The sequence below is a fragment of the Dreissena polymorpha genome, chromosome 3, assembly GCF_020536995.1.
Source record: "Dreissena polymorpha isolate Duluth1 chromosome 3, UMN_Dpol_1.0, whole genome shotgun sequence".
In the NCBI taxonomy this organism is placed as follows: Eukaryota; Metazoa; Mollusca; class Bivalvia; order Myida; family Dreissenidae; genus Dreissena; species Dreissena polymorpha.
In genome coordinates, this window is record NC_068357.1 from 13,741,000 (window position 1) to 13,757,229 (window position 16,230).

Sequence of the window (16,230 nt, forward strand, 5' to 3'; positions counted from 1 at the left end):
TTCACAAAATAGGCAGTGACCCCCGGGGCAGGGTCAAATTTGACTCCAGGGGCATAATTTGAACAAACTTGAAAGAGGTTCACCCCAGGAACATTCCTGAGAAATTTCATCAGAATTGGACTAGTAGTTTAGGAGAAGAAGATGTTTAAAGGAAAAGTTAACGCACGGACGCATGCACGCACGACGGACACAGGACCATGACATAAGCCCCGCTGCCCTTTGGCCAGTGGAGCTAAAGACCAGACATCAATTTATATATCTATATATTTTTACAAATAGTACTGCTTTGTGCTGTGATACACTATTGTTTAGTGAACGGCATTGTTACAGATACTGCAAAAAGAATGTCAATAAAAAAGGTATTGTTCATTTTTTTATGTTGTTCGCATGAATAATAAGGCTTCTTTTAGGATGTCAAAAGCTGGACACATGAGAAATACATTTGTCTTTTTTGGGGGCCATCTGAAGCTAATTTTTCATGGTTTTCTTATACAATCAGATAACTTTGCCAAATTATAATTTATGAAATTCAAGATAATGATTATTTCACTGTTATTCGGACATAGAAAAATGTAAAATATGTGACACAAATCACACACATTAAGCAAAGCCATGTTTGCAATTCATTAACAAAAATGTTCTGTTGTCCATATATAAGATACACATGTACACAACAACTACTAATGACAGCAACAACAATCAAAATTCAGGCTACGCAAATACTTTTATCAGATTAGTACATCTACAAAAAACAACATAGAATACAATTAGCAGGGCAATTATGTTTCACACACCATCTGTGGTTTAATGCACTGCCAAAAATATCTAACAACATAGGTGAAACATGAGAAATACAACTGACATAAGAATCACAACTGTGTTTGTCATCGAGAAGGAACAAAAGTTATGTAACAGCTATTAGATTTCATAGCTAATCTATATACAAGATAAAAATTACAATTGGTTAGATGTCAGGCAACAAATAACTCGCTATTGCACATATTTTTTTCTCTGATTTTGTTACTCTGATTTGTCCGTGTGTAACCTCTGACAGGGGGCTCCTCAAACCACTCAGTCCGTTTCTTTTTGATACAGCACTCAAATGTTTAAGTTGCAATCCACTTCCTGCAACTTTCCTTGCAACACATTGACTTATTACTTTTGTATCAATCATGGTTTGCAAAGATTTGATGTTGGAAGCAACATTTAGTTACACATTGTATGCTAATACTGCTCGGCCATAGCTGAATGAATATTTGTTTACAATATTTTGGTCAAGAGGAACAGAGTTCACTAACTTTTATAAAGCTAAAACATCCTCTAGAGCGCCATGTGCCATATATAATTCACCAATGACGTCTTTAACTAAATATTCCCGCTTATATGATTTCATATTTGGTAATATTACCTTTAACATTTTTTAAGTATCTAAAAAGCCACAAATATTTTGCTGAAACTCAGACATTTTTCCACAAGTATGGATAGCATGGAGCAACACTTTACAATCAAAAGACTCTTTATTATGCCCAACTAAAATAACTGGTGAACATTTCTGTAAGAATGTTATAAAACTTGTCAATGCAGATTTGATGGGGACAGCTGTTACTGTTTGTCCATTGACAATCACAGAGTCGCCAACAATTGTCACTCCAGTTATTTCTGACGCTTTCAAGGACATCTTCTTCTCTGGCATCACATGATGTTGAAAACTAACCAGTTGAATGCACTGCAGCTATCTGAATTATGTGAGAAGTACGCTCTGAAAAAAACAAAAAAACATTTTACATAGAAAGTGCACATAATCCATTTTAGCTCCGTTAATCGGAGAGCCCTGGGTCGCTCAGCCAAGTAAAATGTAAACTTCTTAAAATACATTTGCAGTGTTTACAATAAACATAAAAGGGAAAAACATTGCCCCCCCCCCCAGGACAGGACTTATTTTGAAGCTTAATTTGAACAATCGTAGAAGAGGTTCCTTCACATCCGTTCTCTATGCATTGTGGTTTAAGAGAAGTTTTCAGTTGACCTTGACCTTTGACCAAGTGGCCATAATTTAAATAGGGGTTATACACTGTCCAATCCCTATGCACATGGAAAGTTTAAAACCAATCTGTGACAAAGTTGACAAATTATTGATCGGAAACCAAATGATCTACCGACAGACCAACATCCAGCAAAACAATATTAGCTCTCTCTTCCAAGGGGGGCATAATAACTGTTATTATGAAAATTGAAACGCTCTTTTCTTCGATTCATGGATATATGAAAGTAAGTTTTTGGCACCTTATTTATTCATAAATCTGAAGAAGCGAAGAGAAGAGTGTTTAAATTTTTAAATGATGCACAATAATATACTATAGCCAGTTGTGGGTAATGTAACATTGCATCATCTAAGTGGTATTTACTATTATTTTATCAATACAGATTAAGAATGATTTATTATATGAAAGCAAAATGAGAAATTAGTCTGAACATAACTCTTGTTGCAATTCAATCATATGCTAGGTTGACCAACACTTTACACGATATATCACATTGAGTTACTCAGCAGTAGCAGGTTGAAATATGTTACACATGCAAGTAAATATGTATATTTTTTAATAGAAGTTCAACTTTGGAGATTTAGAGTACCTAAATACCTGAATTGGACCAAGATAAACTTCTGTATGTGCAACACTGTGAATACGGAATGTGTTAAAAATAAACTTTACCTAACCCTCTTGTTTCCAAATCAAAGAAAACGCATTCCTTCCCAGTAATGTCTAGCCCTGCTCGACCAGGCTTGAGTACAGGTGGGGGTATAGTTGTAACTTCAACATCTTGGTCCTCTATGTTTGAACAGAATGTTGGACCATCTCGTACTTCTTGCACTATGTATTTTGAATGCCTGAATAGGAAAACAGCATTTCAAATTGGAAAATGTGCTTGCACCTTTATGGGTTATCTCTGATTTTTTTTAAGAAATGATTACACCGCACATTAATGCTTTTACAATAATCAATTTATAAACATTAGCATATGCTTTTAAATGTTACTACTACTTTGCATCTATAATTGATGGATCTATTGAAACAATCTCAAACAAGAAATGTGTCCACACGACACGGAAGCCCCAAACTCAAACTTTGTAACTATATAAAAGCACAACCGTGTAAATAATCCATACAATTGTAAGAAACCCAGGATCCCACATGGCCATGTTCGAACTTGGTCTAGACACAACTTCTGACCAAGTTTGGTGAAGATCGGATGAAAACTACTTGAATTAGAGAGCAGGCACGAAAAGTGTGACGGACTGACCGACCGACCCACGGACAGTGCGAAGACTATGTTGCCAATTGGGGACATACAAATGAAGATTATTGTGTTTTTAAAAAAAAATGCCCATAATTAAAAATACCGTTCCAGTTTTGAGTCTTATGCGTCGCTGTTTTGCTGCACGAGTAACAGCTATAGCCTTTCTTTTTTTGTGCTGAAGGTAACGGAGAAGGGCCATTTTCGATGTGAAAGTCCCAGGTGAAACACCCAGTTTCTGATTAACCTGAAACAGATTGCAGTAAATGACAGAACAGTTGACAATGCACAATGCTAAAATATGCTTATGTGGAATAAAATAATATGAAATAATGTCAATAATTTACAAAAGTTACATAATTTTATAAGACCTAGTGATCTACATACACACAAATAATAATTAATTTAAGCCATTTATTTTCAAAACCAATACGTATTTGACGAATTGAGAATATTTATGTTTTGTAAACTTGTAAAATTTCATATTTATTACCGGTATTAATAAATAGGGCTGCAGGAAGAAAATTAACTCATGTCACTTTAAAATATACATGTTTAACTAAGGAAAACCATTCACATTCTACTGTAATTGTGTTTACTGGCAGTAAATCAGACAAAATATGAAGGAAAAAAATAGCAAGTACAATATAAAACAAGAGCACCGCCTTGCGGGTGCAGACCGCTAATCTATTTTCTTTTTAAAGGTGAAGGGACTCTCAATTTAAATCACAAAGGAGAGAGAGGTGGAGTGAAGAGGGGTGTATAGTGTGGGGGTGTGGACATATATTACATTATCTTCCAAAAATGCGGGAAAAAAATGCGAATTTTTTTTTTTCGGGGGGGGATTCTTGGGTGCTATGGTTGGACGCCGATGCCAAGGTGATGACAATAGCTCATCATTAAAAAAAAAGATGAGCTAAAAATGTATGCATGTAGACTACACAGGAATTACTTACAGATAACTACCAGTATCTGAATGTATTCAAAAGTATCAGTAATTTTGACAATAAATCATGATATAATGCACCAATGTACCAAAAAGACAAAAAAGTCTTACCCAATGCAAGCTCTGTGTTCATGTCATAAACTCTGCCATGTTTCCATCCAGTAGCCACATTATTCATTGCACCACAATTGCTACACTGTATGTCCAAAACACATGCCAGTCCGAAATCCCTGCTTTCTACTGTGTTAAGTAAATTCATGGCACTTGACAAGCACTGCATGCTGAAAGCGATTCGGCCAATGTGTCGAGTTCAACGACACGTCTACTAATTTTCCAACTGGCATCGCTGTTGTAACATGTGGTCACGCTTACCGACGATTCGATAGAACAATCGTCAAAATAACAGTTGTCATACCGGAAATCCTGATTGTCGGTGGAAATAGTATTTCTATTGAAATCCACATTGTTCTTTGGAACGTTTTTTAAAAAAATTACCTTTTAAGTTTCGTTATGTATTCCGAATTATACCCAAATTAGACATTGTAAATGAAAATTATTAAGCCAAGTATCTGATTCTCATTGTTGACAAATTATCGTTTCGTTATTAATAGACGTTTGTTTTTGCACAGAAAATAACATCTACAGCGTAAGCAAGCGTTTCATCGATGTCGATCACGAAGTGACGTCAAGCAATCGAACGCTTGGTTTCATTGCAGTAAATCTCGAAAATATGTAAATGCCGAAAATTTATAGGCGCATAATCAAAACAGTCCAACTAGAATTTTCACTCGTTTATTAAAACCTTATCTTTTGAAACCGTGAAAATATACAAAGGTTTTTAATTTTTACGATATAGTGAATCAATTAACGTAAAGTGGAAACGATCGAACATCCTTAAATTTTATTGTGTGTAAAAATATTAAACATACAATCCCTAACACCTATTAGTCAACCCTTGGTCTTCATTCTAACTGGATCCAACCACTACCGTCGGGGCAGCACTGGCATGGTGATCTGACGCATACACAGGTACAACGAGGGTTCTTTATTGTGAAAAAGGTAACGCGATGAAAATAGACGAGTATAACGAAACATATTGTGCTTCTAATAAACAATAAATTGAAGTTTATTAATATATTTAAATCAAAATGTATATGTTGTATAAGCATAAGCATTATGCATGTTGTGCCGTTTAGATTGCATCTAATGATGATTTAATTTTTGTAATCAGTACAAATACAGATAAGTGAACATTTAGCTAGGCTTAGGAACCTATTCAAAGAGCAATTGAATGTTGATCAGATTGGCATCCCAATCAAAATATACTAATTATTTATTATAATAATCTCATTCTTATCGGAAGTCTCTGTGTTTATTTTTTTTTAATGGAAAAATAAAACATACTTAACAGCACAAAACACTTACAATACGTCACTTCAATTCGTGTAAATGTTGTTTTCAAAGCTTGAATCAAGTATCGTTTATTGGACTTATTGTATTCCTACAATACCTGCGTTGTGATGGGAAAAAAAGGAAGATATACGTGAACATTGGCGAATTCTTATCAAATAAAAACTATCAAAACAAGCACTGTATAACATGTACGTTTCCGAAAATTATTCATCTCAGTCAAACAATGTGTATATGCTCCTTTAACACGTTAGCCATTAATAAAATAAATGCTTTTTGTGTAACCTTTATTAAACAAGTTTTAAAGCCAAATAACGCGATACTGGTGGGGATCTTTGGATTCAAAGGCTTTTACCACTACAACTCAGCCATCCGCAGTGTTATAATTTGATACGACAGTTTTTACTATAATTATTAAGTGAAACATTCAACGCTATTGTCACGTTTATGAAAAAAAACGCTTGATAATTGTATTTATTACAAATCAATAGCAGGATGAGACCATAACATGTGTTTTTTTCATTTGTTACGGAAAGCAACCAATATTCATATAAATTACACAGCTTAAACTCCAGAGTATAATTACAAACTGCATTTTAACGTGAAAACTGAGCGCGTCAAAATACTGACTTTTTATAAAGGCAAGATTGTGTTTATATCTTTGCGTATACGTTAATTCTTATCCTAATGCTAATGCTATACTAATACATATTTAGTTTTATATTTAAACGTATTCTTATTTATTTGCAAATAAACTTAATAAATAGTTTCAATACACCATCGTCACAATCATCTTCTTCTTCTTCGTTTCTTCTTGTTATTTTCTTCTTCTTCAATCATAATTTCCTAGAACGGTCAAGTTGTTTGTGGAGTTGAGGGGCGATGTTGTAGGCTTCCCATGATAGCTAATGGATGTATAATTACAATACATTTACTATTCAATAAGATTACATTCACGGTTTGCCTTCTTTGTTCTGTGAACTATCCCTGCAACAAGTGTTAAAGCTCAATGTTTGTAATTGTCATCCGCATAGTTTTAACATCACTATCTCCATTTGCAAATTGGTAATGGTACGCTTGATTTATGTTATTAAGTTAATGATAAAATACTTAATCGATTAAATGATAAATATTTGTTAATAACAAAATTTTACGATAAAATGACTGGATCGTATCCTGTTGGTGTGCATTAAAACGTGTCACCGATGTCCATGTTAATGTTGTTTGTATCATTTGAGACACGTGTTAATACGTCACTCAAATCAGCGTTAAGAGCTTTGGACCAGGCTGTTTTGAATTCAACCCGCCAATGATGCGACTCAGCAGTATGAAAGCGTAGCTAAATAGAATTGGTATACGAATCGTCATTGTTTTCAACCTACGTCAGAAATAAGACATATGACTTGTAAAACTGTAACAATATGCATATAGTGATAATGAAAACAATAGTTTAATTTATGAGAAACCATGAATTGAAATTGATTAATAATATTAAGTACAGGCAAGATAAACAATGGAACATGGGATACATTGTGAAAACAATGTTAAAACAACTGACATTTTATCCGTAAAATAACCAAAGGTCAACATGCAAGTCCCATAATTATGTAACATATATTATTTGATAGTTATTTCCGCAATCAACGTACATAATACGATCACCGTCAATAATGAAATTGAACAAGTTGTTATTAAAGTTTTTATATATTTGTTCATTTATTTATTACGAAATTCATTTTATTATGCAAATGTTTAAAGTAAAATATAATAATACTTACGTAAATTATTAATTTCCAACTTTGTATCATCCATGGTAGTACTTGTATATGTGGAGTATCGGCTTTAATTTTTGTGTATTGAGATTACAATTGTTGACATATACAATGTCGTTAAAACCAAATTGTATGATTGATGACAATGAGCCAATGACAAGAACACAATATAACACGTAAACAAGTTACGTATGTAGTTTTTTCTTTGAAATTTATCACAAAATCAAAGCCTAACTCGTAGTTCAATTGCTTGCGGAAAATCAACAATATTCATATAAATATTAAAGCTGTGTCTGCAGAATTTAATGCAAAATGCATTTCAACGCGTAAACTGAATACGTTAGATGTGCATTTTGGTAAAAAGGTAGGATTATATTGATATTTTTATAGTTGTATGATAATTCAAATGGATAATTCAAATGTTCACTCTGACACTTATCCTAAGCTGTTACATATGTATTTGTATTGTGTTTATTATTTGAAAATGAACGTTTAGAATATAGTCACAAACATATTATTCTAATTAGATTTTTACTTTAGTTATTTATCATGCTTTTACTCATCCTCATTTTTATATTCATTAAAAGTATCATCATCATGATCGTAATCGTTATGGGCGTCGTTCACATCGTCGTAACACCATTCTCGACCACACCCTTTTCAACCAAACGTCAACATCATCATCATCGCTTTCATTATTATGGACATCATCATCTTTTATAACCAAAGCCTTCAAGGTCATTAATCAGTATTTCGCCGACTTCGTTGTAAATGAATCTGCTGCTGTGATTCGGTCTGGCGTGCGCGTTTATTGTGGGGTATTATACTGGTAAAGTCAAGAATGCTGGTATGTACGTTTATTGTTAGGTGTTCTACTGGTTAGTAAATAATGTAGGCTGGCATGTGCGGTTATTGTGGGTTGTTCTGCTGGTAAGTAAATCATGTTGGTAGCATTAAATATTTGATCGGCACGTATCAGGCGTTATCTATGAAGTGATAAACATCAATACTGGGACAACACGTTCCATTGAAACTTTTTAAGGACGAATGTAGTTCGTGTTTTGTCCCCCACCCCGGTTTTTTTAGAGAAATAAGATTTCAATGCAAGCGAGCTAAGCAAGGTTTACACTAAGCATCCATTTAGCAATCGAAATGATGCCTTATGTAGTTATAAAATAAATCCATGTGCGTCTGCCATATAAAGGTCCATATCCGTAAAGGCTGCGTTAACATAATGATCTATTTGGCAGATTTAATTAAAATACTGTTCGTTTGTCGAAATCGCTCAGCCCTTAAACCCTGTTTTCTTATAGAACACGCATGGGAAATTTGAACTTTCTTAGACGTTATATAATATCGTGTTTATTCCAATGTACACTATAGGACATGGGCGTCTTTAAATTGATAGAATGATTGCATAATATGCCATACAGAAATGCCCCGAAACATTTGTGGTAAGTTGTTCGTTTAATAATGGAACCTACTGGGTATTGGATTTAAAATTTGAAAGGGTAACACCTGCTTATTCAAGGTGGCAACGGTATGTATGTAATATTGCGATAATTTAAACAGATCAGAACATTTGGAAATGTCGTGGTACCGTATTTGTGTTCAGCTCATTTGTCTGCTGGTTATAGATGTATATTGAGTAGGTATATTAAAATCATTTACATTAAATATGTCTTCGTACATGTTCTCTTGTAAGTAGATATGTACAGTTAAATAATGTGGGAAATAAAATACAGCCATCGACGGAAAAATTGTGATATGTCTATCTATAGTCGGCAAAGGATTGGTTAACGCCAGAATAGACTTCAGCGCACCCAATTGTATAAACAATTAAACCGGCGGTTAACCACATACCGGCGGTTAAAAGTCGGTAACTTGTTGGTTACTGGTCGGTAAGCGTTTGTATAAAATTGGGTTAGTTATACCGATCGGTTAAAACACAGTTAAAACATACCCTGTTTCTCTAGGTGGGTAAGTACAAGTAACCGAGAGATAACTTACACAAAATGGCCGCGGCGCGCGACATTATATAAGCTAATCATCGACGACCATCACAATTTCGACGAGAAAACAGACAATTGCAGCGACTGACACTTTATTTGACTTAATTTACGATTTCTCGAAAATTCTTAAGTCAAATTATTTAAGTTAAGCTGGTAAAAACGAGCTTAAGTTGATCGCTTAAATTAATCCGATTTCACGAACAAATTTACGGGATTAACTTATTAACTTAAGTACGTTATTTTAAACCAAGTACTTAGCAGGCTTAAGTCTGTTATTGCGGCTTAAATATGGCGGAGATACGGCGCCGTATTCGTCAGTTGCGAAGATTTGTCAGGATAGAGGGAGTGTTTCAAGATAGGTTGAATCCGCTTGGAGTCCTGTCGGACGAAGAGATTTTTCGGCGGTATCGCTTCCGTAGTAGAACAATAATGGACATTGTGGAAGTGCTGTTCCCCTTCTTAGAGAGGCCGACGAAGCGCTCGTCACCTCTCCCACCACTTTTGAGCGTTTTAGTAACGCTTTATTTTTTGGCCTCGGGAGCCCAATATGTGGTGATATGGGACGTTCATGGAGTTTCGGCGCCCTCTATATGCAGATCCGTCAATTGCGTTGTGAAACTGCTGGCGCGAATGGGCGTGCATCGGATAAAATTTCCAAGATTACTTGGCGACACAAAAGCCAAGTTTTATTCCATTGCAGGTATATTATGATAGCTAGCATTCTTTTCCTACTTAAAATTTTCTGCATAAAATATCGGTGATTTTTAACCTACATTTTGCTTGTTATTTTCGAGACTAAGGGCGAACAACCAGTTGTCCCCCATTCAGGTAGGTATCGGGTAAAAAGTAAACAAACCAAACGCAAATAAGTTCTGCATCTCAGATCTCTGAAATCGTAATATGTACTGTTCATTTTTACGTATACATTTTTGTATTGCCTGATATACTTATAACTCTAATGTGTGTACATTAGTATATTAATGCTGTATTGTCATATGATTTCGCGAATCAGAACTTTTCATCAGTAAAAGATTAGCTGCAATATACACTGATAATAGCTATTAAAACTGTGCCTGTTGCAGTATTAAATTGATGCCCACCATTTATTACGTTTCTTTAAGGTATTTCATTGATTCAAACACCTCATTAATGTGGGTTTATTTGAAATATTGATTGAAATTCTTCTGTCACTGTCACACGTGACTGTCAGTTTCTGGAAACATTTGTTTTTACAGCAATTTCATGCCAGTTAAGAGTTTATTCAATGTGTCATAATTTTTATTTACTGAAGAAAATACCAGGAACAAGAATAAACAATGTAAACACAACATAGAAAAATATCAGTTTATAATATCTTTATTATGTCTTTATTGTTTAAACAGACAAATATCAATTTTATGTCGCACACATTTCCCTTTAAACAACCAAAAAGCATAAAAAAAAAAATATTTTGTTGTTGAACGTTCTATGTTAATTTACTAGGTTTTCCAAATGTTATTGGTGTCATAGACTGCACCCATGTGAAACTTCTGGCACCAAGAGAATATGAGGCTGACTACGTAAATCGCAAAGGCTACCATTCACTCAATGTACAGGTAAATAATTTGAAATGTGTTTATTGTTTTGAAACATCAAACATTCACTTTTTATTGCATTCTTTTAGAGTCTATGCTTTCAAACATAATGGAAAACTAATAAATTGGCTGTGCAAATTAACTATGTGCAAAATGTGCTTAATAAACACATTCTTTTTTCCATTTAATTTACATAATGAGGGTACTTCTGCAGTGCCATGTTACTATGGATTTTGTAAAGTTTTTAGATGGCCCAGTTTGAATCGCATAAGAAAATGTGTGAATAACAACATTTTAAACACAGACGCGAACTTCTTTATGATTCTACAATTGCTGCTTTCAGATGGTGTGCGATCTTGGCTATCGTTTTCTGAACGTGGTGGCAAAGTGGCCAGGAAGTGTGCATGATGCCAGGATATTTAGAAAATCCTTACTTTGTCAGCATTTAGAAAACGGTTAAGTATTGTTTATAATGCATATATTGTTGTAATCCAATACAGTTATTACCATATAAAGTTTTAGTTAATCCATATTGAAAAATTATATATTTTTGAATAATTTAATTGACCTTGACAGAGTTTCTTAATAACCACACTGTCCATTCATTCAGCCGTTCTTTAATGAACCTTCATATTTTTGCATATTTTAAGGGTCATGTACTAAGAAGCTGCCTTTGTTTATTACCAAATAGAGAAAAAAAGGTTATTGGGAATGTTGCTTATATACACTTAATACCGAATACTTAATTAATAATGTATAATTGTGTATAATATGCAATTTGCTTGATGTAATTTAACATTGATGTATTTGCATATCTCCTGCAGGAACTATTGATGGATGTATCTTGGGTGACAGTGGGTACCCCAGTAGACGTTATGTGATGACCCCTTACTTACAAACAAGGAACAGGGCACAGGAAAGGTAAACCCCAAAATCAATCACTTGTTTGTGAGAAATTACATATTTCTTGAATTTTCTTTTGTGAGTGTGCATATCGAGATACTCATGTGCATGTAATTCATAAATATTTTAATACTTCTACGATTTTCCAGCACCCGCGAATGTTGTCTTTGGGACAAATTTATGTCATTAGTAAAATAAATATTTTGCAGAATAATATTAACAAAAAAGATTGTGTATAAAGATAATCAAAGTTAAAAAATCATTACTTGTTTACAAACATGACCCCAACCTATAAACACGAGCAGACAAATGTATCAAGATCATCTTGAACCCACCCCACATAATACCCCCTCTCAACCCCCACCCCGGGTCCCCCCTAAAAAAAATTGTTTCCTTTTTTATTTTTTAAAGATCATCTTATAAATGACCACACCCCACATTATATCCCCTCTCAAACCCCTACCCCCCCCCCAAAAAAAAATCCTTTCATTTTTGAAAGATTGTCTAATAAATTATCGATTATGAACAATTTCCCCACGATGGCTTACGTTATACTGTCAAGCACTCAAATAGTCGAGAACGCTGTCCTCCGACAGCTCTTGTTCGTATAGTAAATTTTCGTACCCTAATTTTTTTTTCTTAACGACATTTTAAAAATATGTGTACGAAAAAATGTGGGTACGAAAATTTTGTAGTAGGAAAGATTGGGTTCCTGTAAGTATACCGGGGTACCACCAAAAGTATCATTTGAAAATCTGTGTACGGTGAAGTAAACTTCAAAGTACCCAGGGTATGGGGAAGTAGTACCGGTGGGAAACTTGACCCATTCAGACTAAATACCAGTTCATAGATTGTAAGAGATTGTCCCGAACCTCTTGATAAATTTGAAAGAGGACCGGATCCATGCTACCTTTACCTTTTTCAATGATAATCAGCGAGGTATGCCGATTGAGAAAATTTAGCTTACTCATTCGGACTGGCTCGGATTTTTTCATAGGTTGCCATTGTGAAGAATGTTTCATGGTATGGTAAAGCAGCATTGCAAAAATCATATCACGCAATCATTATAATAACATGTAATGTTATTTCAGATACAACCGATCACTACTGAGGACCAGGGTTATTGTGGAGCAGGCATTTGGCGTTTTGAAACGTCGCTTTGCTTGCTTGCCGTATGGCCTGCGATGCCACCCTGGAAGATGCTGTAGCATTATCATTGCTACTGTATTCTTACACAATTATGGACTTGACTGTGGTGACATCTTGGAACCCAATCAGGATATGGATGTAAATCAACCCCCCAACATTGTTCATCAAGAAAACAACAATGGAATTCAATACAGGGATATATTTGCTGAACGTTATTTTTCTTAAAAGTTTTCCTTGCATGTATATACATATGTGTCGCGTTCTGAAAAAAACTGGGCATAACGCATGTACATAAAGTGTTGTCCCAGATTAGCCTGTGCAGTCGGCACAGGCTAATCAGGGACGACACTTTCCGCTTTTATGACATTTTTTTTAAATGAAGTCTCTTAGAAAAAATCCAATTTAGGCGGAAAGTGTTGTCCCTGATTAGCTACCTGTGTCGACTTCACACGCTAATCTGGGACAACACTTTACGCATATGCATTATGCCCAGTTTTCTCAGAACGCAACTCATATACAGACAAGAAATGTTTATGACACAGGTATGCTATAATAACAACACAACTATATAAAATAAATATTAAATACATATTGCTTTGTATGAAAAACATAACAAATAACAAGTAATTTAACCCTTTCCGACTCGGAAGCAAAGTGAAAATTGCTATGAGCAAACAGCTGTTTGCTGCTCGTCCGTATCTTGGGGTTTGAAGTGTGGCCTTTTAAAGTTTTATTTATTAAGTAAAGTCTTTAATTAAATTTAACTTTCTAAGGACTTCAAATCCGTCAAAATACGTATCTAAGTGATAAAGGGTTGAACAAAACAATGTCAAGATTTTATGGCAAAAAATTATCTATTTGTTTCAATATAAGTGTTTTGTTGAGTTCATGTATTTCCTTTTCTTGGACAATTTTATTTTCATAGTAAACATTTTTTGCCTCCCAGGCTCTAATATCGCTGGTAATTCGCCGGCTTTCAAGATCGTACAACTCTTCCTCCACATCAACCTTCCGTTTCTTCATTGCTTTCTTGCCTTTTGATAATAAAACACAATATATTATAGTATTTGCTTTGTGATAGTTCATGCTTTAAAATGAATATCCTGATTGGATTCCAAGATGTCGCCACAGTCAAGTCCATAATTGTGTAATTACATGTATACAGTAGCAAGTATAATGCTACCTTTTTTGAGCTTACTTGATTTCTCAGGTGAGCTTTTGTGATCGGTCTTGGTCCGTCGTCTGTCGTCCACATTTGGTTTGAAAACACTCTATAGGCCACATTTCTTGTCCGATCTTCATGAAACTTGGTCAGAAGATTTGTCCAAATGATACTTTGATCGAGTTTGCAACTGGATCATGCTGGGTCAAAAGCTAGGTCAGTAGGTCAAAATAAGAAAAACCTTTTACACACTGTAGAAGTCACATTTCATGTACAATCTTCATGAAACTTTGTCAAAATGTTTGTCTTAATGTCATGATGGTTGAAAAATATGGCTGGCAGGGGTGGGGGTTGACGCATTTTCCTTATATTTATATAGTAAAAAAAGCTTGTGAACACTCTAGAAGTCACAATTTTTGCCCAATCATCATGCAACTTGCAAACATGGGAACAATTAGATAGCACTTCAACAAAACAAATAATATTTTGATAACTTTGTAATTTTTTTTTTTAATTCAGAAAAACAAACACTATTTTTACCCTTATTCAATTAATCTTGAACAGTATGACACATTCATTCAAACAATATTGATTTTTTTAAACATTGTTTTTTAACTAAACAATTGATACAAATCAAGAAATAATGGAAATATTTTGGAAATTAATCAGTAATTAAATATTATTTTAATTGGTGTTGTACTAAAACAATTGTTAAATTATTAATACATTTTGCATACGTATTTCTAAAAGATACTTATCTTTATATATTCACATAAATCTACAACAAAAATGGTATGTATTTTAAAAGATACAGCTATATAATCTAAAATTTAGATTCATTATAAATATACAATATTGTTATCATCTTATTATCAAAATTATTTGATGGTTAAAATGATAATGCTTTGAGGATGCCTATAATCTGACTTATTTTTGAATGATGTAGATCCTTCCAATATATTTTTAAGTAAAATTGTATTCCCGTGATATTCACTCACTTAAGAGAGTTTACAAACATCAACAGTACTGTACTATTTTAGTATGAAAAAAAACAATCTGATATTTCTTATTCTTATGAATTGCGTACAAGTCTCGATATGAATTTACCTTTGATGGATTGGAATTTGTGTAATCAAAAAGACAACATTACAAGAAATAACTAGAGACGTTAATTTAATCAATTACAAATATTAAAATTATCAAATAGCCATTTTACACCTGTATATGAAGAGACTCTTACCCTACTCACGAGGCAGAAGTAGAAAAAAAATCAATGGTACTATTTACATAGGTAGTCTGCACAATGACCTATGGTGTCTCTAATTTTCTCATTCTTATAGGAATCAAATCATCTCTCAATAACAATATTGTGATTGGTCTTGATATGTCTCGTTATTGTGTAAAGGCAAATAGATATACAGTAAATTCCTCACCTTTATAATACAATATGATCCTAAAATTGATTTGGAAACTTTTTTTCGCTCATTTTTATAATTAAAGTACAAATTTATTCTATAATCATGCTATACAGTCATGTAAATTACATTTATCTAGGTACGCCCATTCAACTTTACTATTCCCTTTACTACATGCCACATCTTTCCATAGAATATCAACCTATTTGGTGTACTTGTCTCATCATTCCTCAGATTACTAGTCCCAAAATGACCATTCCCTAGACAACTAACTTCAACTTCACTATTCCCTTGACAATCAGCCTCACAATTCCCTACACAACTGACCTCAACTTCACCATTCCCTATACAACTGACCTCAACTTCACTATTCCATAGACTACTGATCTCAACTTCCCTATTCCCTGGACAACTGCCTTTACCAGCACTATTCACTTGACAAGCTGCAAAACTATTCCCTAGACACCTGACCTTAACTTCCATATTATCTATACAACTTATTTTAGCTTCACTATTCCATAGACAACTTACCTCAACTTCACTATTCCATTGACAACTGACCTCAACTTCACTATTTCCAAGACAAATGACCT

The 16,230-nt window shown here is 34.0% G+C and overlaps 1 long non-coding RNA gene across 1 annotated transcript; it reads left to right on the top strand.

Moving 5' to 3' along the window:
- Positions 1 to 11,348: 11,348 nt before the first annotated feature.
- LOC127875430 (uncharacterized) lies at positions 11,349 to 13,419 on the top strand. The gene is made up of 3 exons (XR_008047413.1): positions 11,349 to 11,463; positions 11,833 to 11,929; positions 13,003 to 13,419. It is a non-coding gene; the product is annotated as an uncharacterized LOC127875430 (long non-coding RNA).
- The last annotated feature ends 2,811 nt before the right edge of the window (positions 13,420 to 16,230 follow it).